Here is a 23041-nt window from a genome sequence, read left to right as displayed (position 1 = left end):
TGAAATAACCAAGGCTGAGCCAGGCTGAAGCCAGGAGCCAGGAGCTTCTTCCAGGTCTCCCATGTGGCTGCAGGGGCCCAAGCACTTGGGCCATCTTCTGTTGCTTTCCAAGGCCATAGCAGGGAGCTGGATTGGAAGTGGAGCAGCTGGGACTTAACCCAGAGCCCATATGGGATGCTGGCCCCACAGGCAGAGGCTTCACCGCTACGCCGCAGTGGGTCTGGGGCTGGAAGGAGCCCACCAGGTGATTCGCGCCCCCTTTCTGGGAGGGCCTACTGAAAGGGAAGTTCTGCCTTTTGTCTAGCCTCGCTCCTTCCTGTCCAAGTTACACTTGCTTTTTATGCCTGGCTGCCCGTGGAGTTGAGGGTGGCCGTGGCTGACACTGTCACAGCCACTCGGTGAGCCAAGCCAGGCTCTGCCACCCGTGGAGGAAGCGTGGGTGACTGATGATACTTGGCAAGAGCCTTGCAATCCTGGGAAAGCCCCTCCCCAGGGACAGCCCTGCACTTCCCTGGGAGAAGTCACACCTGATTACCTCCCGCCTGCCCGCCCGCCGGCCCCCAGGGAGTGGGAATCCATTCATGCGATGGAGACATCAGAACAGTCAGAGTTCACAGTGTCAGCCTTACAAGAAAAACACTGCGGCTGCTCGCTGTTGTAGATGGGAAACTCGCTCTTCCTAGAAAGCCGGCGAAAAGCGTAGTGTGGAAGGCAGAGCGCGGGGACCAGCCGCGGACCGCTGGGGCCGGAGGCTGGGGGCGGCCTTGGGTGCTTGCTGCGTTCATTGTTCATTGCGGTGGAGCCAGGGAAGCCCCGGGGCGTGCTGGGCGGGGGCCTGGGGCTGTGTGCAGTCACGTGTTCATGGCGGAGGTTATGCTGTGTAAAGGTTTTGGGGCCTGCTTTTAAAAAATTTCTTATATGTATTTAAAAGGCAGAGAGAGAGAGAGAGGTGGAGGGAGAGGTTTCCCATCTGCTGACTCACTCCCCAGACGCCCGGGACATCTGGAGGCGGGCCTGTTGGGAGCTGCGATCCCAGAACTCACTTGAAGTCTCCCATGGGGGTGGCAGGGACCCAACCACTCGAGTTAGCACCTGCTGCCTCCTAGGGTGCGCGTTAGCAGGGAGATGGAGCCAGGAGCAGGGCTGAGACTCAAAGCTGGGCATCCGAAAGCAGCATCCTGACCGTCAGGCGAAACTCCCGCCCCTGACTATTTAATACAAGCCTTTTCTCCCTTTAGATAGGCTCCTGCACACGGCCATTTAATTGTAGAACATTCCCTGATCCCCCCCCCCCCCCCCCATGCCATTCTCTCTGCTGCGGAGGGCACGGAGGCTGAGCCAGGCCACGCATGGCAGGGAGGGTTTGGGGACCAAAGCTGTTAGGAGGACTCCTGGGTGGAGAGGGAGGCCCCGGGCTGCATTCAGAGCCCCGGCCAGGGGTTGCCCCGGAGTGATTCTGGAACATTTTCTGCTGATTTGAAAGCCGGTGTTGAGAGACTCAGGCTTGAGGGCAGCAGTGAGGTCACCTGGGTGCTGACATAGTGCGGGGGCGGGGGTGGGGTGGGAACTTGGGGCAGAGAAGTGGTGGAGCAAGAGTACAGAGCAGTCTACAGAGCTCGGCTTCCAGCCTGGGGGCCCTTTAAGAAGTCATCCGAAAAAATCTGCCCTCTACCATTGAGCGCTTGCTTGTCTGTGTTACCACCATTTGCCTCTGCCTTTTTTTTTTTTTTTTTTTAAAGATTTATTTATTTATTTGGGGCTGGCGCTGTGGCTCACTTGGTTAATCCTCCGCCTGCAGCGCCAGCATCACATATGGATGTCGGCACACCGGGTTCTTGTCCTGGTCGGGGCGCCGGATTCCGTCCTGGTTGCTCCTCTTCCAGTCCAGCTCTCTGCTGTGGCCCGGGAAGGCAGTGGAGGATGGCCCAGGTGCTTGGGCCCCTGCACCAGCGCATGGAAAACCTCTCTCTCTGCCTCTCCTTCTCTCTCTGTATAACTCTGACTTTCAAATAAATAAATAAATCTTTTTAAAATTTATTTATTTGACAGGTAGAATTATAGACAGTGAGAGAGAGAGACAGAGAGAAAAGTCTTCCTTCTGTTGGTTCACCCCCCAAATGGCTGCCACGGCCGGTGCTGTGCCGATCTGAAGCCAGGAGCCAGGAGCCAGGAGCTTCCTCCGGGTCTCCCACGTGGGTTCAGGGGCCCAAGGACTTGGGCCATCTTCTACTGCTTTCCCAGGCCATAGCAGGGAGCTGGATTAGAAGTGGAGCAACCGAGACTCGAACCAGTGTCCATATGGGATGCCGGCACTTCAGGCAGCAGCTCTACCTGCTAGAGCCACAGCGCCGGTCCCTGTCTCCACTTTTATCTAAGTGCTGTTAAGGTCATGTGGGAGGCCGTTTTCACGTGTGCCAGAAACTCCTGACGGGATTTGATTAATTTAGAACTGGCAAAATTTTTAGTTCTTTTTTTTTTTTTTTAGATTTATTTATTTATTTGAAAGTCAGAGTTACACAGGGAGAGCAGAGGCCTTCCATCCATTGGTTCACTCCTCAAGTGGCCACAATGGCTGGAGCTGGGCCTATCCAAAGGCAGGAGCCAGGAGCTTCTTCCTGGTCTCCCACACGGGTGCAGGCACCACAGGACTTGGGCCATCTTCTACTGCTTTCCCAGGCTATAGCAGAGAGCTGGATCAGAAGTGGAGCAGCCGGGACTTGAACCAGCGCCCATATGGGATGCCCCTACTGAAGGCTGTGGCTTTACCTGCTATGCCACAGTGTTGGTCCTTAATTATTTCTTTTCTTTCTTTCTTTCTTTCTTTCTTTCTTTCTTTCTTTCTTTCTTTCTTTCTTTCTTTTCTTTTCTTTTCTTTTCTTTTCTTTTCTTTTTGACAGGCAGAGTGGACAGTGAGAGAGAGAGACAGAGAGAAAGGTCTTCCTTTACCAGTGGTTCACCCTCCAATGGCCACCACGGCCGGCGTGCTGTGGCCAGTGCACCGTGCGGATCTGAAGGCAGGAGCCAGGTGCTTCTCCTGGTCTCCCATGGGGTGCAGGGCCCAAGTACTTGGGCCATCCTCCACTGCACTCCTGGGCCACAGCAGAGAGCTGGCCTGGAAGAGGGGCAACCGGGACAGAATCCGGCGCCTCGACCGGGCCTAGAACCCAGTGTGCCGGCGCCGCAAGGCGGAGGATTAGCCTAGTGAGCCACGGCGCCGGCTCCCTTAATTATTTCTTGATAAATGTTAACTCAGGCTATGAGTGGGATTTCGGGAGTCTGGAGGCTCTGCGAGAGTGGGGGGCTCCAGCCTGTCCCTGGGCAGCAGCAAGGGACAGAGGGGTTCTGGAGACTGGGCAGGTGTGGCTGAATCCCACAGACGCCAGCTCTATGGGCGGGACCGGCCCCAGAGCCACAGAAGCTCTGCCTTATGATGAACATGGACGTGACGCTGGACACACTGTCCCCGGGGCTGTCACAGCGCCCGTGCAGTCTCATCCGTGGCAGGCTCTAGTCCCAGTAGCTTCAGGAACTCGGGTTTTCAGGAGGCACGGATGAGGACACACGGGACACCGGCACTGTAGGCAGCGCTTAGCCTGCTGAGTCACAGCACTGGCCCCTTTACTTATTTATGTAAGAGACAGAGAGACAGAAGAGAGAGAGAGATTGAGACCCTCCATCCTCTGGTTCACTCCCCAGGTGCCCCCAACAGCAAGGATTGTAGCAGAGCTGAAGCCAAGAACTCAATCCAGGTCTCCCACGTGGGTGCCAGGAGTCCAGTGACTTGAGCCCTCACCACTGCCTCCCAGGCTGTGCGTTAGCGGGAGGCTGGAGTCAGGAGCTGGAGCTGGGACTTGACTTTGACGCGGGACACAGGCATCCTACTCGCTAGGCCAAAGTGCTAGGCAGTGACCGCGGGGGTTCTGATCCACTTTTTATTCCCTAGGTGTCACGGGGCAGGTTCCCCTAGCGGCAGAAGGAGACAGGAGGCTGCCCAGGGGGTGGTTGAGAGATGCCTCGGGAGAGTGAATGCCATGGCTGAACTCTCCATGGGGTCCCGTGCAGTCTGATGGTCGGGGAGCCCTGCACGCACCTTGCGCCGCAGTCCCTGTCCCGAAGGCGCGGAGCTGGCTTTGTGGCCTGGCTCTCGTCAGCCACGGCATCCCTGGTGCACTGGGATGGACCTCCGAGAGCCTGCGCTCAGAGTAGGTCCAGCACCTGGTGATGACTCTGCCAGGTGGACAGTGGCCGGGGTGGGGGTGGGGTGGGGTGGGGAGTAAAGGGTGTACCTGTCCTGAAGGGGTGGTGCCGTGGCACATGGTGAGGTGGGGGGAGGGGGGACCTGGCTGAGCACCAGGCCTTGGCTGGTGCGAAGGCTGTGGAGCACTGGTGTTCCGTGCTGCCCCCACGTTCCGAACCGGGGGCCCTGGCCACTCTCAGGGATCCCTCGAGCTTCCGAGGTGTCCCTTGCCTGGCGCGTGCGTGCCTGTGTGTGCCAGCACCAGGCGTCCTAGTATTGTTCAGATTAGCACTGGCACCGTCTGGAATGAATGCATGTTTCCCCGTGGCCTGAGGTCGACAGCTGCTTCCTGCCCCCGTGGGACCCTGGGCACAGGGAGAGGCCGGCGCATGGGCCTCTGGCAGCGTCAGGCCACGGTTTAGTGAGGAGTTCGGGTGATGCCCCGTCTGCCCCTCTCTCTTGTTGTCTTTCTGGAAAGTGAAGCCGAAGCCCTCTGACTCTGAGTTCTGCGCCGGTGGCGAGGACCCTTGGATGGTGCTCTCTTCAGGGATGGGGACCCCCCTCAGGCTGGGGACCCCTTCTGAGGGAGGCGGGCCTGGGGCGCCCTCCTCAGGCTAGGAGCTCTCTCAGAACTAGGACTGGGTCTTCGTGTCTGGCCAGGAGCTCCCCTAGGGCCAGACTTCCCTCTCCTCCATCAGACAGGGAGCTCCCTGAAGGCAGGGGCCGAGTCTCCCCCATTGGACAGGCAGGCCCTGACTGAGGGGCCGTGGCTCCCCTGGGACAAGGGTATTTTTCTAGCTGGGCGAGTCCTTCAGGGTCCCGGGAACTCCAGCCCCTGGCTCCAGCTGTTCACTCTTCCTGGCTGGGGAACAGCTGAGGGGCTTCCAGGGTGCTCAGTGCTGGGCGAGGGCCTGGCGGGCAGGAGGGCCAGGCCCTCCTTCTAGTCCATGACCTTGGGCCACGTAGGTAGCCTTTGCAAGCCGCAGTTTTTCTCATCTGGAAACTGGGACACTATGAAGCTTATTTTCTCAGATGGGTACGAAGGTTTTAGCACGATGCTTGGTCCAGAATTAGCCCTCAACCTTGGTTGGGCTATTGCTTAGTGGGACTTAGGAAGCTTGTACCCAGGCATCGGCTGGGGCCCTCCAGGCCCTGGCCACCTGGGTGAGACAGGCCCCACTGCCGTGTCCGCCTTAGGGTGCCTGGGAGTCAGCGGTGGGGGGAGCTGGGGCCATCTGAACTGGGTTGATGCCGGGGACTCTCACTCTCCTCCCTCCCTTTCGCTTGGGAGTGGGGTGGGCGATTGCCCTCGCACGGCTGTTTCAGCCGGTTCTCTGTGGCTGCCTGGCCTTGGCCCTATGGACCTGCAGGTCGGGGTCCCCCAAGTAGTAGATCTGAGGCCCCTCCCCATGCAACTGTTCAGAGAATGGATTTTTTTCTGTTTGACTCTGGGAGGCATCCGCGGGAACCTCCATGCAAGAGCTCAGAGCTGAGAGGGACCTTAAAGTCAGCCGAATCCTTTGTGCTTTGGCCTTGAGAGCTTCTAAAATCAATTCATCCGGCCTCCAGCCTGGCCTCCTGCATGACCCTGGGCCTCCCTGGGAGATGGGACAGGGAATTTTGATTTTGGGGGATGGGAAAGATGCAGTGAAATCGCCCTGATCCTCTGTCGGAGGCCCCAGCCTCATCTGTGTTCCTGGAAGTCCAGCCGGGCTGTGTCCCATCCCCCCAGGTGCTCCCTGGGCTGCCATGGACAGATCTGCCCTCTGGACTACCCAGGAAGCTTGGAGCACAATGGCAGCACAAGGGACAATAAATAAGCCAATTTATTTTCCCTCACCTGCTTGGAGTTGGGGTCTTTTTTGAATTGCAACAAGCAAATTTATGCAAATGGAATGCAAATCAGACCCTTCCTGGATGAACAGAACGGAAGTGGCGCTCTGGGGAGAGCCAGGCAGTGCTCAGCACTGGGTACCTTGTGAGTCTCAGCTGCAAGCTGTGTGAGTGGGCCCACTGTGGACGGGGTACACGTCCCGGGGTCATAGGCTGGGGAGTGGGGGTATCATCTGGGGCATCCTCCAGGGGGTGTCTCTGGCTGGCAAATGTCCCTGGCATTTCCAGGGGTGCTACATGGTCACCCACAAACCCGCCCCCCTCTTCTGCTTCCTACTTAGCAGGGCCCTTGCCTGCTCTGGTTGGGGGAGGAGCTTCCAAGGAAGCCTCTTGGCCCCTCCTACTTTCCTTTCGTGGGCACAGTGGGCCCCCTTCTGTTCTCAGTCCCCTAGGCTGCTCTTCCTCTTCCCTGGGGTCTGCCCTCTAGAGCCCCTTGGAAAAGTTCCACTAAGTGTCTGCCCTAAGTCCTTCCAGCTGCTGAATAAGCTGCACTATGTCCTTAGCGGAGACAACTGAGCACAGTGGGGCTTGGCCGTGGCTGCGTGCTGGAATCCCCTGAGAGCCTCCAGCACTCCGAGATTCTGCTCTGGGGGCCACAGGAACATCAGCAGTTCTGGGGGCTTCCTGAGCCCATGGCTAGCCTGGGAGGGGGGTCCTGGGCTTTGTACGAGGGCTTTAGGCTGGGACGTAGAGCCCCTCGCCTCCTCCATTGCTCCTCAGAGCCAGAAAGTGCTGTTCACGGAGCTCCTACCGAGTGCGAGGCAACGTCGATACCTTGTCTGCTGCACCCCGCCACAGCCTGGGGGCCGTCCCGTCTCTGTCTCTTTCTTGCAGACATGGGGGCTTGGGGGGCTGAGGTTTCTTTCCCCAGATCACTCAACAGGGGAGAGCAGAGGCAGGATTGGAACCCAGGTCTGCCAGAGTCCCAGGCCCCTGCCCCAGGCCTGGGTTGGCAGCTTTTCAGCTTTATAAAAATTATTTATGTTTTGAAAGGCAAAACAACAGAGGATAAACAGACGCCTGCAACAGCCTGGGCTGGGCCAGGCCAAAGCCAGGAGCCAGGAGCTGCATCCAGGTCTCCCACGTGGATGCAGGGACCCGAGCACCTGGGCCACCTTCCGCTGTCTTCCCAGGCGCATTAGCAGGGAGCTGGACCTGAACTGGTGCTCTGGTGTGGGATGCCAGTGTCACAAGCGGCAGCTTTACCTGCTGCACCACAATGCCAGCCCCTGTTTTTGAGCTTTGTAACCTTGGGCCTGGGTCTTGGCTTCTCCATCTGTGCCATGGGAATCACACGGCCCCCTCAGGTGGTGGCAAAGCCTCCATGAAAATGAGCAGGTGCCCCTGCCTGCTGTCCCCCTGCCTGACCCCGCACACACAGGGCTCTGAGACTTGGAATCTCACGGCCTCCCCTCCTGAGCGCGAGGATTCGGCTTAATCCTCCCCGCTCCACGGAACACCAGTGCCTGCAGGGCAGTAATTAGGTTCAATAATTTAAATAACTTTTAATTTTTAAACCGCATTTGCATTTGTGCAATTTACGCTCTTCCTAGCTGCTCTCCCTGTCCCTCCCTCCCCCGCCACCTCCCCTCTTTTGGTTTGTTTGTTTGTTTATTTATTTACCAGTTGTTTCTCTTTTTCCTGGATAACCAATTTGCTCCCGATGGCAGCTCGCCAGCCCGACTCGGGATTATCACAGATTGCAGGGCAAAGGCAGCAGGGAGAATCTGAAGGCAACTTCGCCCAGCCCCGCAGCCCGCAGCCCCACAGCCCCGCAGCCCCGCAGCCCTGCTTTGGGAGGCCGGGATGAAGAAGGAGCCCTTGCAGGTGGCTGCAATGGGGTTCACAAGGGCTGCAGGAAAGCCAGGGTGAAAGTCACTGGGCGGACAGGGGCAGGTGCGAGGAGGGGAGGAGGAAAGGCAGGGAGCCCCTCCCCCTCTGCTCCAGCTGCAGGGCACCGGGAGTTTGAGCTTGTCTGGGGGCAGGGATCCAGCTGCCCAGGGGCTGACCTCCTGGGAGCCGGGCCTCAGGAGCCCACCTGAGGGAAGGGCCAGCAGGGTCCCCACACAGCTGTGGGGGCGGAGACCTGGGAGCCGAGGGGGGCAGGGCTGGCAGCCTGGAGGCCTTTTTCTCCCTTTGTTCCTTTTTTAGGTCATAAGCATTCATAACATACTTTAAAAATTGTTTTTATTTGGACAGCACTGCAGGCTTGTAGGAAGCTGCAAGGACAGTACCAAGAAGTTCTAGATTCTTCCCCTTGCACACGTCACCCCCTCACACGCACAGCGTGTCTCCAGTTCTCATCAAGAGGGGATCTTGCCCCCAACCCGGGGGCGCATTTGGAAATCTCCAGGGCAGGTTTGTTGTCACAGGGGCCAGGGGTGCTACTGCACCTCCCTTGGCACCTGGGATACCACCACCCCCACCCAGAAGGGTCCAGCTCACAATGCCAGCAGGGCGAGGTTGAGAATGTGATGTGCGCGTGCATCCCTCGCCTGTCTTGTGGCTGGAGGCAGGCAGGAGCCGCCGTGGCCCGGAGTATGTCAATGCGCATTTCCTCAATGCAAAGGCATCTGATGTAACCACAGCTCAGCTGTCAACGCCGACGTGGGGAAGGCTGGGATCCCTGGCTCAGGGCACTGGGGTCCCATACGGAAGTGGACAGTAGCTTGGGATCTGGTCTGCTGAGGTCAAGCCCCATGACCCAGGAGGTCGTGTGCTTTCCTCCTTGTAAACTGGGACTGCTGGTTCCGCCACTGTCTCCCTCCCAGGGAGGGGTTGAGGGGAACTGAGGAACAGGTCAGGAAGAAAGTGTTTTGCACGTGAGAACACAGAAGGCGTTAATGTCTCTCACTCCAGCCGGGTCTTCCCCTGGAATGAGAGGTTGGGGTGTGTGAGGCCCCCTCTCTTCTTGGGGCTAGTCTCAGGGCTGCCAGTGGCCCAGGCTCAGTCCCTGAACCCCGGAGAGCAGGCGGGATGGGATCCTACAGGCAGTGGACAGCTTCCCTGTGCTGGCTCCTGTCCTGTCGCCGGGGGTGAGGCGGGCAGGAGGAGCTGGAGCCGCTGGACTGCAGTGCCTGCCTGGCTAGACACCTTCCTGGATTTCAGCTTCTCTCTTGAGAAGAGCTTCCTTTGTCACCGAAAAGCCCTTTGAAGCCCCCACGTTGGAGTGGTCCCGACATAGCGCGTGTTAGGATTCGGAATTGGAAGTAAGAAGCATCCCCTCTTATGTATACTGTGTTTTGTATGCTTTCTGTATACCATGTTTCGTCATGCTGGACTCCCCCTTGTGCCAAGTGGGGAGTAGCAAATGCACTTAGAGAGGCAGGAGACGGGGCTCAGAGAGGCAAGGCAACTCAGATCAGTGTCACACAGCTGGTCGGTGACAGGGCTGGGATAGAAGTAGAAGTGAGGGTTACTACAAAGCCCCGGCTGCCTGTGGCTTGAGCCCCGGCTCAGCCACGTTAGCTCTGTGTCCCTGGGCAAGTTTCTTCATCTCCCTGAGCTCTAGTGTCCTCTGTTTTTAAAAAACAAATTAAAAAATTTTTTTTTTATTCAAGCAGCAGAGACAGGCAGACAGAGAGCTCTCATCTGCTGGTTTATTTCCCAAATACTCTAAAGGGGCAGGACCCGGCCAGTCCAAGGTCCGGAGCCAGAAACTTCCTCCGGATCTCTCATGTGGGTGGCAGGGACCCAAATGCTTGAATTTGTGCTGCCTCTGAGGGTCTGCATCAGCAGGAAGCTGGAGTCGGGAGCTGACTCTGGGAACTGAACCCCGGGCACTCCGATGAGGGACACAGTGTTGTAACTGCAAGACCAGACACCCACCCCCAGTTTGTTGCTTTGTAAAAGCACAAGAATTATGTGCATCCTAGCTGCCAGGTGGGATGGAGAGAAAGTGCTTCGTCAGCTATGAGTCAGCGTTTTGTTGTCAGCAGGAGGGATTCCTGTTTGGGTGGGTGGGTGCTCAGCAAGGGTGGTTCTAGTGGTGGGGTCAGGGGCACCGGGTGACAGGTGCAGCCGGGTGCTCTGGTGATGGGGGCAGAGAGTGCGCCCACAGCTAGACACGGGGCAGGTGTGCCACGCGTGTGGGGACGGTCTCCGATGTGCATAGCTGACCTGCTGCCTGCTCCTCAGTCTCCTTCCTGGAAGCTGCCTCCGGTAACCCAGAGAACACAGCCAGCTCCTGCACCACAGAGGCCAGCTGTGATGACTGGTGCCAGGGAAGGGGCTGGAGCGCCCAGCCCCAGAGAAGGAGAGCTGCTGGGCGTACATGGGCAGGCCGGGCCCAAGGCTGCTGCTGGCTCCCCTGGTGTTTGTAGTTCCCTCGGCCACGCCCCAGGCTCCAGGGGCGGTTCCCCACGAGTCACTGTCTGTCTCTTGCTCCTGTCTCTGGGCCTCCCCAGTAGCTGGCGAGGTGGCCCTGATGCCTGGGTGGAGTTCGGAAGACAGGCATGAACACAGCAGAAAGGGGCCCCCAGGATCTCCGCCCAGACCCTCTGAGCCTCCGTGTGCCTGGCTGGGCACTCAGCCCTGGAGCCCCTGCCTGGCCCTGCAGCTTCCATTCCTACAACCCTCTGGGGCCCCGCAGCATCCGACCAGGACCAAGGCCCAGCTGCCCGGTTCTGCTTCTGATGACCTGGTCTGCCTCGTGCCTGGCACCTGACTGGGCTTCCGTCCTGCTGCCCCTGACCTTGGCTGTCCTCTGTCTCTGCTGCCTGACCCCTTCCTTGCTGCCCTCTTGGAGGTGGCCTCTTCCCATCGCCGAGTCACTGCTGGGGTTGGGGGGCAGGTCCCAAGGCTGGGCAGGGTCACCTCCGCAGACAAGTGAGTGATTCCCCTGAGGGACCTCTGTTTAAGTCCAGGTTGTCCTCTGATACTTGTCACTCTTCATGACACTGCCCAGGTTTGGATATGGGCCTCAGCTGTGTGGGGATTGTGGGAAGAACCAACTCCACTAAAGCAATTGTATAGTTGCTTTGTAAAGAAGGTCAAGGTCAGGTGAACTTGTGGTCCTGCTGGGCTTTCACGGCAGACCTGGGGGCAGCAGGGGCTGGCAGGGGCCCTGCAGGAGGGGAGCGGGGTGCAGGGTCGGGGGGCCATAAATGAGCTTCTGTCCCCATATCCGAGACAGCTCTTTGCCCAGGGATGGCCGAAGGCACCTAAACATTCGCTCAGCAAACAGGGATGGTTGCCTTCTGCATCCACAGGTCCTGGACCCGTGCGTATAGCAAACCACAGACCAGAGATATTCAGCGGCAAAGCACATCTGTTCTGAACATGGAGAGATGTTTATTCTTGTCATCTATCCCTGAACAATACAGCATAACGGCTATTTACACAACACTTACATCATATAGCCAATTTCAATAAATTCTTGGAGAAATGGAATTAAAAGATACATTTATTTTGGTACAAAACACTTTGAAATTCATACATAGTTTTTTTTCCTAATATGAATGGATTATTTGAGAACCCCCCCAACCTTTTTTTTTTTTTTAAAGACTTATTTATTTTACAGGCAGAGTTAGAGAGAGTGAGAGAGAGAGATCATCTGCGGGTTCACTCCCTGCATGGCTGCAATGGTTAGTGCTGGGCCAGGCCAAAGCCAAGAGCCCAGAATTCCAATGGGGTCTCCCATGTGAGTCAGGGGCCCAGGCGCATTAACAGGGAGCTTGATGGGAAGCGGAGCAGCCTGGACTCCAGCTCCAACTTATATGGGATGCCATGGTTCTGGGAGCCCAAGGACAGTGAGAGATGGTTGCGGACAGGGAGCACTGTGCTAGACACAGAGGGAGTGAAACAGACCCAGTGCCCCCTGCACAGGCCTCACAGTGCCATGGAAGAGACGGGCATGCGTTAGACACCTGCACTGGTGACTGCGCGGAGACACCGGAGCCGGCGCTTGGAAGGGAAGGAACGTAGAGCCGGGAAAGGGTGGAGCCAAGGAGCCTGGCTCAGGCTGATGGACTGGGGGCAGTGAGGGAGGCTCTTGGGGAAGGGACACCTGGGCTGGGGGTGCAGGATGTGTAGGAGTTCCCCGGGGCAAGCAGGGTGGGGACGGGGTGGTGGGGCTTACAGGCAGGGAGCCTGGCTTCGCAGGGAGAGGGTGGGGCTCGGCCTCCCAGGGCCTTGTCTGCCAGGTGCTGGGGCAGCAGGCCTCACTGCTGTTTTTGTTGTTCTCAGACTTGTTGAGGAAGTGGGCAGTTTGAGTTTCGATTGTGTGTACCTGGGAAACCACAATCAAGATAGTGGAGGCATCCAACACCCACCCCCCTCTCCCACAAAAAAAAAATACTTTGTGAGTCCGCCTGTCTCCCTAGCCCATGTCCAGGCAACCACTGGTCTGCCCTTGGTCCTCCATGACTGTGCATTTTCCAGAAGTTCTTGTAAATGCGGTACACATGTACATTATACACCCCCCCGCCTGTCTTCTTTCATGCTGCATAATTATTTTGAGATTGGACGTGTGGACTCTTATTTGGACTTGGCTGTTCAATTTATACCTTGCTTAAATCTCTTAAGCCCTCGCAGCTCCAAGTGAGGTCGTGGGGCCAGGCACAGCCCCGTCACCTGGGAGCTTGTTAGAGATGCAGAACCTTAGCCCCCAGCCCAGACCTCCTGGCTCACAGTCTGCTTAACAAGCCCCCAGATGCTTTGCATGGCCGCTCGAGTTGGAGAAACCCAGGTCGAAGCTCTCTGGGCTGGTGGCTGTGTGTGGACTTCAGGTGCAGGGACTGGGGTCACACAGGTTCCAGGAATGGGGACCAGAGTTACATCAGTAACAGGAACTGCATCATTTACACTCAACGAGTAGCTCCTTGATCGTGACCACGCCGTGGACGGCCTTTCCTATTTTACAACAGCCCTCGGGTGTTTTCTCCTTCCTGCCACTCCCGGAGACACCCACTCAAATGTGTTTGGAATATGTCCTGAAATATGCATGTGTCACCCTAAAGTGTGCAGCGTCATTCCCTGTGAGTATGCATTTTTAAATGTGCACGCCCTTCCCGGGGCTACAAATCTCCCTGGGTTCCCCACGTTTCCCACTCAACACCACGCTGTGTGCATCAGAACGTGGCTGCTGACCAAGGCCGAGAGCCCCGCCACCTGTTTGTTACTCACGATCTCTGGATGAGTGGCGGATCCCTGAACACGCCTCCCCCAGCTTCCCGCTGCAACAGGCGGCTTCTGTCCTGCAGGCCCCATCTCTGTCAAAGAAGCATCCTGGACTGAATGACCTGGGCTGCTTATGGCTCTAACTTCTGTGGCTTATTTTGCAAGTGGGAAGACAGTGGCGAGTTGTAGGCCTCCGAACTGTCAGGCAGAGATGTGCATGGTTCTGTTTGCCTTTGAGGGAAGTTCTCGGCTGCCATTGTGCAGAGTTTGAGATCCTTTGATAGTCGGTGTCCCCGAGACCTCTCCTCCTCTGAGCTCCTGCAGCGCCCTAACCTCCTGCTGAATAATACACCAGCAGCTCCAGGGAGCGCGGTGTGGGGACTGGAACTTGCACCCGTTTGCCAGTCTGTCTAAAGGCCTGATTCTGCAAACTCGTCAGAAGGGAGTGACAGTGACAGTTCCTTCTCCTGTATAATCATTTATAGATCACATAATGATTTCCCTCCTGGCTTAATGACAGTTCTGTTCTCCGGAGAGCCGGTCAGCTTGTCAAATACAGCTGCTGGTCCCTCTGGGGTGGGCCCCAAGAATCAACCCCCATGACTCTCTCTGCCCATCCTCACCACCGCACCTGCAACAGGCAGGAGAAGAAGTCACTTCCTTCAAAGCAGTTTCAGGACCAGTGAGAGTCTAGGGTAGGGTGGGAGTGGGGCAAGCTAATGGAGGGGACCGAGGACTGGCAGCCATCAAAACACATGCCTGTCCCCCCTTCCTGTCCTGTCTGGTGCTTGTCCTTAGGGGGATTGCCTTGCAGAGGAGGAGGCTGGACACTATGGGGAGGGGGTGGGGAGGGGACCACTCCATGCCTTCTCAGTGGCATTTGGCAGTTGTTGACAGGTCTGTACCATGTGCCTGGCTCTGTGTAGGTTTGCTGGTTTGGGGAGGAGAGGTCTCTGGGATGCTGATTATAAGGGGTTTCAGGCCGGTGCTGCAGCTCACTAGGCTAATCCTCCGCCTTCCGGTGCTGGCACACCGGGTTCTAGTCCCGGTCAGGGCGCTGGATTCTGTCCCGGTTGCCCCTTTTCCAGGCCAGCTCTCTGCTGTGGCCAGGGAGGGCAGTGGAGGATGGCCCAAGTCCTTGGGCCCTGCACTCCATGGGAGACCAGGAGAAGCACCTGGCTCCTGCCTTCAGATCAGCGCAGTGCGCTGGCTGCGGTGGCCATTGGAGGGTGAATCAATGGCAAAGGAAGACCTTTCTCTCTGTCTCTCTCTCTCACTGTCCACTCTGCCTGTCAAAAAAAAGAAGGGGGGGAGGTTTCAGAGTTGCACCCCATATGGGATGCCGGCACTGCAAGCAGAGGCTTAGCCCACAGCACTGGCCCCAAGCATGATCACTCTTAAGGGTAACTACCCTTTATTCAAGAAATCGGGACTGTAGTAGAAGGTGTAGCCTAATGTGGCTAAATGAAACATTGGCAAATTTCTGTGTGTGTGTGTGTGTGTGTGATGTGTGCCCATGCACCCACAGGTGTACATTTTATTTTCTGTGAATCTCTAAAGCTTTAGAACAAATGTAACTCTGGAATCAGACTTTGATTCTTAGCTTCTCTCCCCAGTGAATATTTAACACATTGTATCCAATTTGTTCCTACATAATGTGTTACTTTGTTTCTAATAATAAGCGATTTGGTTAAGATAAAAATCTTCCCTTGGAAAAGGAGCATATAGCTAGCTGACTTAGGTTCATTGAGCAACACTTACATTGGAACAAATTTTCTATTCACAATTGCACAAGTTAAAAGGTAAATACCTGGCGGCAGCCAGGAGGAGCAGCAGTGTGTTCTGCTGAGTATGATTGACAGTCAAGAGGCATGGGGGTCACAGCCAAGGCCAGGGAGCAGGGGCTGGGGCTGGGACCCGGGAGCCTGTGTAGTGCCTGGTTCCTCTACTGCGTTTAAATGGAACATTTGCGAGAGGCACCGTAATTAAATTGTGGCCGTGGAGCTAGACAACTTAACTAGAGCCCCTTCATGCCGCACGCTCCAGAATTAAATTTTCCGAATAAACTCGGCGTGGCTTTGATGCCCGGGGAGGATCAATAGAATGGAAATTGCTTGCAGTTCCCCCTAAAGTGTTACAATGGATTACTGCTCTCCAGCCCCCCTCCGTGCTCCTCTTTTTCTGCCAGAGAGAGACTGGTATTCATTCTAGACACATACTGCTTGAGAAAACAGAAACAAAAAATAATCATAAATGAATAAAAAAAGGAAACCACAAGCTCCACTCAGGAGCAGGCGAGCTGGTGTCCTGGGTGACCATGAAGGAGGGAGGTGGCCCCCTGTGGCTCCACTGCCTGCCTCTCTGTCCTGGGACCCTGGGGAGGCTCCAGCACCTTCACGTTCTGCCAGCCGAGTGGGGTTGGGGAAGGGTCCTGGCCCACGCTGGCGTGTGCCGTCCTTTGGCGTTCAGGTTGTCGAAGTGGACAGTCATCTGCAGACTATTTGGAGTTTTAATTTGGATGTTTCCACTATGGAACTACGCAGGGTTGAATCTCGTGTCCTTTCTGGTTCCTTTGGGGAGGTGCCAAGGACTTTATACAGGTAGCAGAAGGAAGGGACTCTTGGGAGCAAGGTTCTGGGATCATAGGCTCCCCCTGCCCCTGACCCAGGGCAGCCAGGCTAGGATCAGGACCGTCAGAGGCAGTGCAGTCTGGGAGACCTTTGGTGGGCACTGTGTGTGTGGTGTGTGTGTGTGTGTGTGTAAGATAGTGCTCAGTCCTGTGTGTGTGTAGGTGTGTAAGGTGGTGCTCAGCCCTGTGTGTGTGTGTGTGTGTAAGGTGGTGCTCAGCCCTGTGTGTGTGTGTGTAAGGTGGTGCTCAGCCCTGTGTGTGTGTGTGTGTGTGTGTGTAAGGTGGTGCTCAGCCCTGTGTGTGTGTGTGTGGGTGTGTAAGGCAGTGCTCAGCCCTGTGTGTGTGTGTGTGTAAGGTGGTGCTCAGCCCTGTGTGTGTGTGTGTAAGGTGGTGCTCAGCCCTGTGTGTGTGTGTGTGTAAGGTGGTGCTCAGCCCTGTGTGTGTGTGTGTGTAAGGTGGTGCTCAGCCCTGTGTGTGTGTGTGTGTAAGGTAGTGCTCAGTCCTGTGTGTGTGTAGGTGTGTAAGGTGGTGCTCAGCCCTGTGTGTGTGTGTGTGTAAGGTGGTGCTCAGCCCTGTGTGTGTGTGTGTGTGTGTAAGGTGGTGCTCAGCCCTGTGTGTGTGTGTGTGTGTAAGGTGGTGCTCAGCCCTGTGTGTGTGTGTGTGTGTGGGTGTGTAAGGTAGTGCTCAGTCCTGTGTGTGTGTGTGTGTAAGGTGGTGCTCAGCCCTGTGTGTGTGTGTGTGTGTAAGGTGGTGCTCAGCCCTGTGTGTGTGTGTGTGTAAGGTGGTGCTCAGCCCTGTGTGTGTGTGTGTGTGTGTGTGTAAGGTGGTGCTCAGCCCTGTGTGTGTGTGTGTGTGTGTGTAAGGTGGTGCTCAGCCCTGTGTGTGTGTGTGTGTAAGGTGGTGCTCAGCCCTGTGTGTGTGTGTGTGTGTGTAAGGTAGTGCTCAGTCCTGTGTGTGTGTGTGTGTGTAAGGTGGTGCTCAGCCCTGTGTGTGTGTGTGTGTAAGGTGGTGCTCAGCCCTGTGTGTGTGTGTGTGTGTAAGGTGGTGCTCAGCCCTGTGTGTGTGTGTGTGTGTAAGGTGGTGCTCAGCCCTGTGTGTGTGTGTGTAAGGTAGTGCTCAGTCCTGTGTGTGTGTAGGTGTGTAAGGTAGTGCTCAGTCCTGTGTGTGTGTGTGTGTGTAAGGTGGTGCTCAGCCCTGTGTGTGTGTGTGTGTGGGTGTGTGGGTGTGTAAGGTGGTGCTCAGCCCTGTGTGTGTGTGTGTGTGTGTGTGTAAGGCGGTGCTCAGCCCTGTGCTGGGGCAGGGGTGCAGAGATCATCTCCTTCTCCTCAAGTTCATCACTGAGACATACGCACATGGTTTTCGTGCCCTGCAGGATGACATGGGCTCAGGAATCTGGAACCAGATTGAGTACAAACTCCTTAGTCTGCATTTGGGGAAACCGAGGCAGGGAGGTGGTTGTCCCCCATTGCACTCACCGTGCCACATCTAGCAGACTCCAAGGTATGGCTTCGGAGCCGGTGCGGGCCATTCAGGAGGGGGAGCCCGCACCCCTCCTCCCAATGTGGCAGAGGCCCCGGCATCTCCAGGCCCCTACAGCAGGGGCTGGGATGCTTCCCTGGGCTTACACATTGACCCCGTTTGAGTTATCAGGAGAGTGAAAGTTCTGGACAATTGATTAGTGGTGGTAGACGTGGGCTACCCAGAGGCTGTGGGAATTTATGGAGCTTTGTTTCCTTTTTGTCATGGAATAAGTTATCAGCATGTGTGTTGATTGATTTCCTGCTACATTCTTCTCTGTCTTAAAAAACACAGCACTCAGAGTTGGAGATCCCCTGAAGCATTTTAATGCACTTGAAACACTCGGTTTGCCTTGGTACTGGGCCTCCCCACCCAATCCCCTCTCTTGAATCCGCCTTTCAGACCAGCAAAGGGTCTAGGAGCCAGGACCCAAGTGAGGCCTGCCAGGCACCTAGGGATGAACAATTTAAGGAGGCGCTGGCCCTCGGGCTTTGTGAGGGCAGAGTTTTTGCACCCAAGCCTGAGGCTTGCAGTCCTCGGCCAGGTCCTGACCTTGCTTTCCTGAAGCCGTGCATGCCTTCACCTTCAGAGCGAGAACCAGAGGCGGCAGTGGGGAGTGTGGGTGTAGAAGCCTCTGGGAGGTGGTCAACCCGAGCTGGCCACGGGGAATGGTGTTGTGGCACAGCCTGTTAAGCCACCGCTTGGGATGTCAGCATCCCAGATGGGGTGATGGTTCAAGTCCTGGCTGTTCCACTTCAGATCTAGCTCCCTGCTAATGCACCTGGGGAAGCAGTGAGTCATAGCCCAAGTACTTGGGTCCTCGCACCTGTGTGGGAGACCTGGCTGGAGCTCCTGCCTTCAGTCTGGCCCAGCCCTGGCTGTTGTGGGCATTTGGGGAGTGACCCAGTGGGTAGAAAATCAACCTTTCTCCCTCTCCCTTTCTCTTTCTGTCCCTCCCACTCGCCCCCTCCCTGAAATCAAGAGAGTTCATGGCCATAGGCTAAACAGACCAGGATCCCCACCCCGATCGGAGGTCCCCGGGTGGAGCTATGGATTTGCGCTGGGGAGCCTGTTGTCTTCTTAGTCCCGCGCTGACAGATGGAGCTGAGAAGGATGCTCCGTGTCCCCTTCTCCGGCTGGCGTGGTCCCTAGGGGTAGATCCTGTCCCCAGAGTCAAGCCTTTGAAGAGACAGCCGAGTTGGGGACCAGGACGGCCAGCCGGATCACCCCGGGATGCTCTTTGGAACCCACGGTATTTACGGGGCTTCAGTGGAGGTGAAATTGGAAAACAACAAAAACACAGCTGTTCCTAATTTAAAATGTGACGTTCCCTTCATCCCACACCCTGGAAGCAGACGAGAGGAATTATTGAATATGTGACATAGGAGGAGACAGATCCCTGTGCATATTAAGTGAGGGGAAGAGTGATTGCTGAATACACGATGTAAAAGGAGATAGTCACCACAAAATTAAATACGAAAATATTCAGTGGGAAATAATGATGGTCTATACATTACAGGCCTGACACATGGTAAGTTTTCTACTTTTAAAAGCCTCCTGTAATTTCTGGATGGCCCATTTAGCTGTCTGGCTCTCCCTCCCACCCCTACTGTCTGTGCTAACAGAGAAGTTCTTTGCTGGGCTTTTAACCCCTTGTGGGCACGGTCCCAGTTAGGGATGGTTTCTGGGGAGATGAGGCCTCTGAAAGGACCTCTGCAGTGTCACAGCTCCCTTTGGTCACATCGACAGAAATCGTCCGAGTGCTGGCTCTCTTACATGTTCCCTTCCTCCTCTTCCCCCGCCCAAGCTGCAGCGGTGAGAACTATCAGAGGCAGAGCGGAGAAGTGGCGATGGCTGGCCTGTGGTTGGTCCGTGAACACTGTTCTGGCTTAAAGTTCAATGTCGGAGCAGGGCTGGATTGCTGTCAGCTTGACGGTGTCCTCAGCTCCTGGTGAGGACCCAGAGTGGCCAGGGTTACCTCTCAGGCACACAGGAACCCCCACACAGTGGTCACTTGTGGCTAAGCTCCATTCTGTAGCCACTAGGATCTTCCCTGAAGCAGGGGGAGCAGTTTCCAAGAACAAAGCTAAGCTTCCAGACCAGCGCTGTCCAGATGAGCTCCTGCAGCCAGGGGCGTGCTCCCCACCTGCACTGTCCAGTCCAGCAGCCATGCTCTGTGGCACAGTGGGTTAAAGCCACGGTCTGCAGCGCTGGCATCTCATGTGGGCACTGGTCCAAGCCTGGCTGGTCTACTTCTGATCCAGCCCCCTGCTAATGCACCTGGCAAAGCAGCAGAGGATGGCCCAAGTGCTTGGGCCCCTGCTCCCATGTGGGAGACCCAGATGAAGCTTCTGGCTCCTGGCTTCTACCTGGCCTGGTCATTGCAGCCATTTGGGGAGTGAACCAGGGGATGGATGATCTCTCTCTGTCTCTCATTCTCTCTCTGTAACTCTGCCTTTCAAATAAATAAGTGAATCTTTTAAAAAAAGTTTATTTGAGAGGCAGAGATGCAGAGGGAGATGCAGAGACAGGCAGATAGGGCAAGCTCCCATCTGCTGGTTCACGGCCCAGATGCCTGCAGTGGCTGGGGCTGGGCCAGGCTGAAGCCAGGAGCCAGGAACCCAAGCACCTGAACCGGGCTGCCTCCCAGGGTGTGCATGAGCAGGAAGTTGGAATCTGGAGTGGAGCTAGTGCTGGAACTCAGACATTGCAACGTGGGATGCAGGCCTCCTAGCCAGCATCTTAACTATTAGGCCAGCTGCTGAGTGCTGACATTCATTTGTGGTTTATTAATTTAGGTTTAAAGGGCCACGCGTGACTACCGTATGCAAGAAGCTCTCCTGGAAGGGAGCAGGGAGGTCAGAGAGAGAATGTGGCGGCTGGGGACCGGGGGCTTGGACTCTTCCTGGAATCAGCGCAGTTCCTCCCACGGCTGAGACAGGCCTGGGTGTGGGGCATGGGCTGTTTCCGGAGGGGCGTGGGCCATTGTCCTGAGTGCAGTCCCAGGGTTTAAGGTCACTGTTTCCCCTTCTCCCTGCAAATAAGCACGGAGTCACTCACTTCCAGCAGCAAAGCGCATCTGTGCCAGCCCCTCATTTCACACAAAAGGCCAGGAGGAGCACCCAGCCTAGGCCTGGCCTGGGCCTCCGGGTCCCCACCTCTGCCTCAGTTCCCTGGGAGGGGGGTGTTTCTCTTTAGTAAGCCCTGGGGTGTGCTTCCCTCCCCTCTGCAAGAGGAGCAGTGAGGCTGTCCCTTAAATCTGGGATAGGACGAGCCCATTCCGCTCTCCCGTGCCCCTCTCTGGTCTCTGCTCTTACCATTTCCTTTGGGGAACCTGGGACGCCTGTTCCATCTCAAGGCGGCTGTGGGAAGTGGAGTTGCTCATGACTTCTGGAGTTGGGCTGGGTATACGTGGACTTGGCAGTTTCCTTGGGTTCCGAATCCCTGAGGAATAATTGAGCCCAAGCCAGCACAGGTGCCCAGAGTAGCCCACGAAGCCCCATGCGGGTGCCCTGTCTGCAGGTGTCTCGGGCCGTGGCTTGGAGGACTGCTCTGGAGCAGAGGCCCTGGCCGTCGTGGGAACGCTGACTTGCGCTGCCGGGTTGTGCAGCTGTGGGAGGCAGTCTGTGCTGGGGACAGGTGGCCGGGGTCCTTCCCCTGCGGTGCAAGGGCTCCCACACGAGGCAGGTGGGGAGGTGGCTGGGAGCCTGTGCGAACCCCCCAGGGCATGGCTGTGTCCCTGTGCACCTCACTCCTGTCCTTCCTGGGGGGGAGGGGCGGGAAGGGGATGGGGCTTTTGTAGCCATTGGAGAAAAGCTCAAGTAGACGCCTCTTGGCTAAAGAGGAAGAGCCGTGTCCTGGAGTTGGGCAAGGGCTGCAGAAAAGCCGGGCTGGTGAAATCTTACCAGACATGGAGCCAAAAGACCTGAGTCCTAGAGCCAACCCTGCGACCATGTGACCCAGGGCAGGCCCCAAGCCTCTCCAGCCTCCATCTCTTCATCAGCCAAACCCAGCAGGAAGCAGAGGGGGCTGGGGAGGGGCCCGGGGAGGCTGCTCCAATCCTGGATCTGAAGGGGCCAGGGAGCAAGCATTAGGGGAGGAGGGAGGCCCCCCTGACAGAGCTGGGACCCTCAGGGCACAGCCAGGGGGCACCCGACACCAGACACAGTCAGTCTGCAACTTGCGCTCTCATGGGTTGAATGCAGCCAGAAGCAGAGGGCCAGGCGGCCGGGTGGCGCTGTCCGTCAGGTGTGTCTGCAGGCTGGACAGGGAGTGGGAGGGGTCCTGGGGCTCTAGTCCTGAGTGGGGCAGGCCAAGGTCTCTACCCCCCCGACCCCCAACTCCCCTGGCTGCCTTGTCACAGGGGCAGCTGGTCTCCTGGAGCTCACGTCGGCTCCAGCCTGGCCCTGCAGGAGGCGGAGGGCCACGTCCCCCGCTGCCATCCGTCACTCTGCCAGCCGTGTGAAATAATGATAGATTAGTGCACGTTAGGCCTCCTGTCCTGCGGGCCTCCGAGCCGGGCCTTTCCCAGCCAGTGCCGGGCGAGGCGGCGTGAGGGGAGCTGCGGGCGCCGGGAATTAATAAGCGCTAGGAGGCGGCGGGGCTATTGAACCCGTCCCTTCAATCAATCCTTAACCAAGAAGGACGAGGGAATGACATCTGGGACAATTAGCGGGTAATGATGACCTTGTGGGAAGAGCTACTGACACAGGGTGAAGGCGGGAGAGGGTGGGCAGCCGCTGGGGGAACGGGAGACCACGAAACGGTGAGTGGGCCCTGTCGGGGATGGGGTGGGTGGTTTTGAGGGGCAGTGGGGAGAGCCTTAGATGCTCTTCTTACTGGGCTGGGAAAAGACACGTGGCAGAGAGTGTTGAGGCAGGGGCACCCTGGACAGTCCCCAACCCCTTTTCTAATGAGGAACCCACTCTTCCTCTGACCTTGGGGTCCCAGAGTGCTTGAGTCAAGCGCCTGCTCATTCACTTCCCAATGCCTGCTGCAGCCAAGAGCTAGGCCAGGTTGAAGCCAGAAGTGCAGAACTCAATGCAGATGGCAGGGGCCGAGTACTGGAGCCCTCAGTGCTGCCTCCTCGGGCGTTAGCAGGAAAGCGGAGCTGGAGCAGAGCCAGGACGTGAACCCAGGCACTCCTGTTTAGGGTGCAGGCGTCCCACTGGGGTGTGCCCGCCCCCGGCAAGGGCCTTTTTCATCATCCTTCCCTGATTTGACAGGAGTGCTCACCAGGGACCCGGGAGCCTGACCTCAGAGTGGTCTTCCCAGGCACAGGCCACGTGCCTTGGGGACGGGGAGCAGCACTGGCCACTGCTTGGGAGCTCTTGTGGGGGAGGGGAGTGCGGAAAATTTATGACTTCTGGACAGGTGGATTTGGTCACCTGCGGGTGTGCCTGGGGACAGGGAGCAGGGCTTTTAGCAGCCCACATCACAGCAGTAGGGAGGGGCACCGGTGTTCCCTCAAAGGCCTTTCAGAGACTCTCATGAGAGGACACCCCCTCTCCTTGTGGGCGGGCACTTCTCAAAGTTCATGGAGGGGCTGCACTGTGATGCAGTGGGTTGAGCTGTTGCTTGGGACACCCACCTCCCACCTCTGCTGCTGCTGCTGCTGCTGCTTCTTCTTCTTCTTCTTCTTCTTC

At 56.9% G+C, this 23041-nt stretch overlaps 1 protein-coding gene across 17 annotated transcripts in view; it reads left to right on the top strand.

The window, feature by feature from the left end:
* Positions 1 to 23041, top strand: part of MEGF11 (multiple EGF like domains 11) — a 320058-nt gene that overhangs the window by 41991 nt on the left and 255026 nt on the right. The gene's annotated exons all lie outside the window — the stretch shown is intronic.

Source organism: Oryctolagus cuniculus, chromosome 12 (assembly GCF_964237555.1).
Source record: "Oryctolagus cuniculus chromosome 12, mOryCun1.1, whole genome shotgun sequence".
Taxonomy (NCBI): domain Eukaryota; kingdom Metazoa; phylum Chordata; class Mammalia; order Lagomorpha; family Leporidae; genus Oryctolagus; species Oryctolagus cuniculus.
This window is presented reverse-complemented; position numbering and strand designations above follow the sequence as displayed.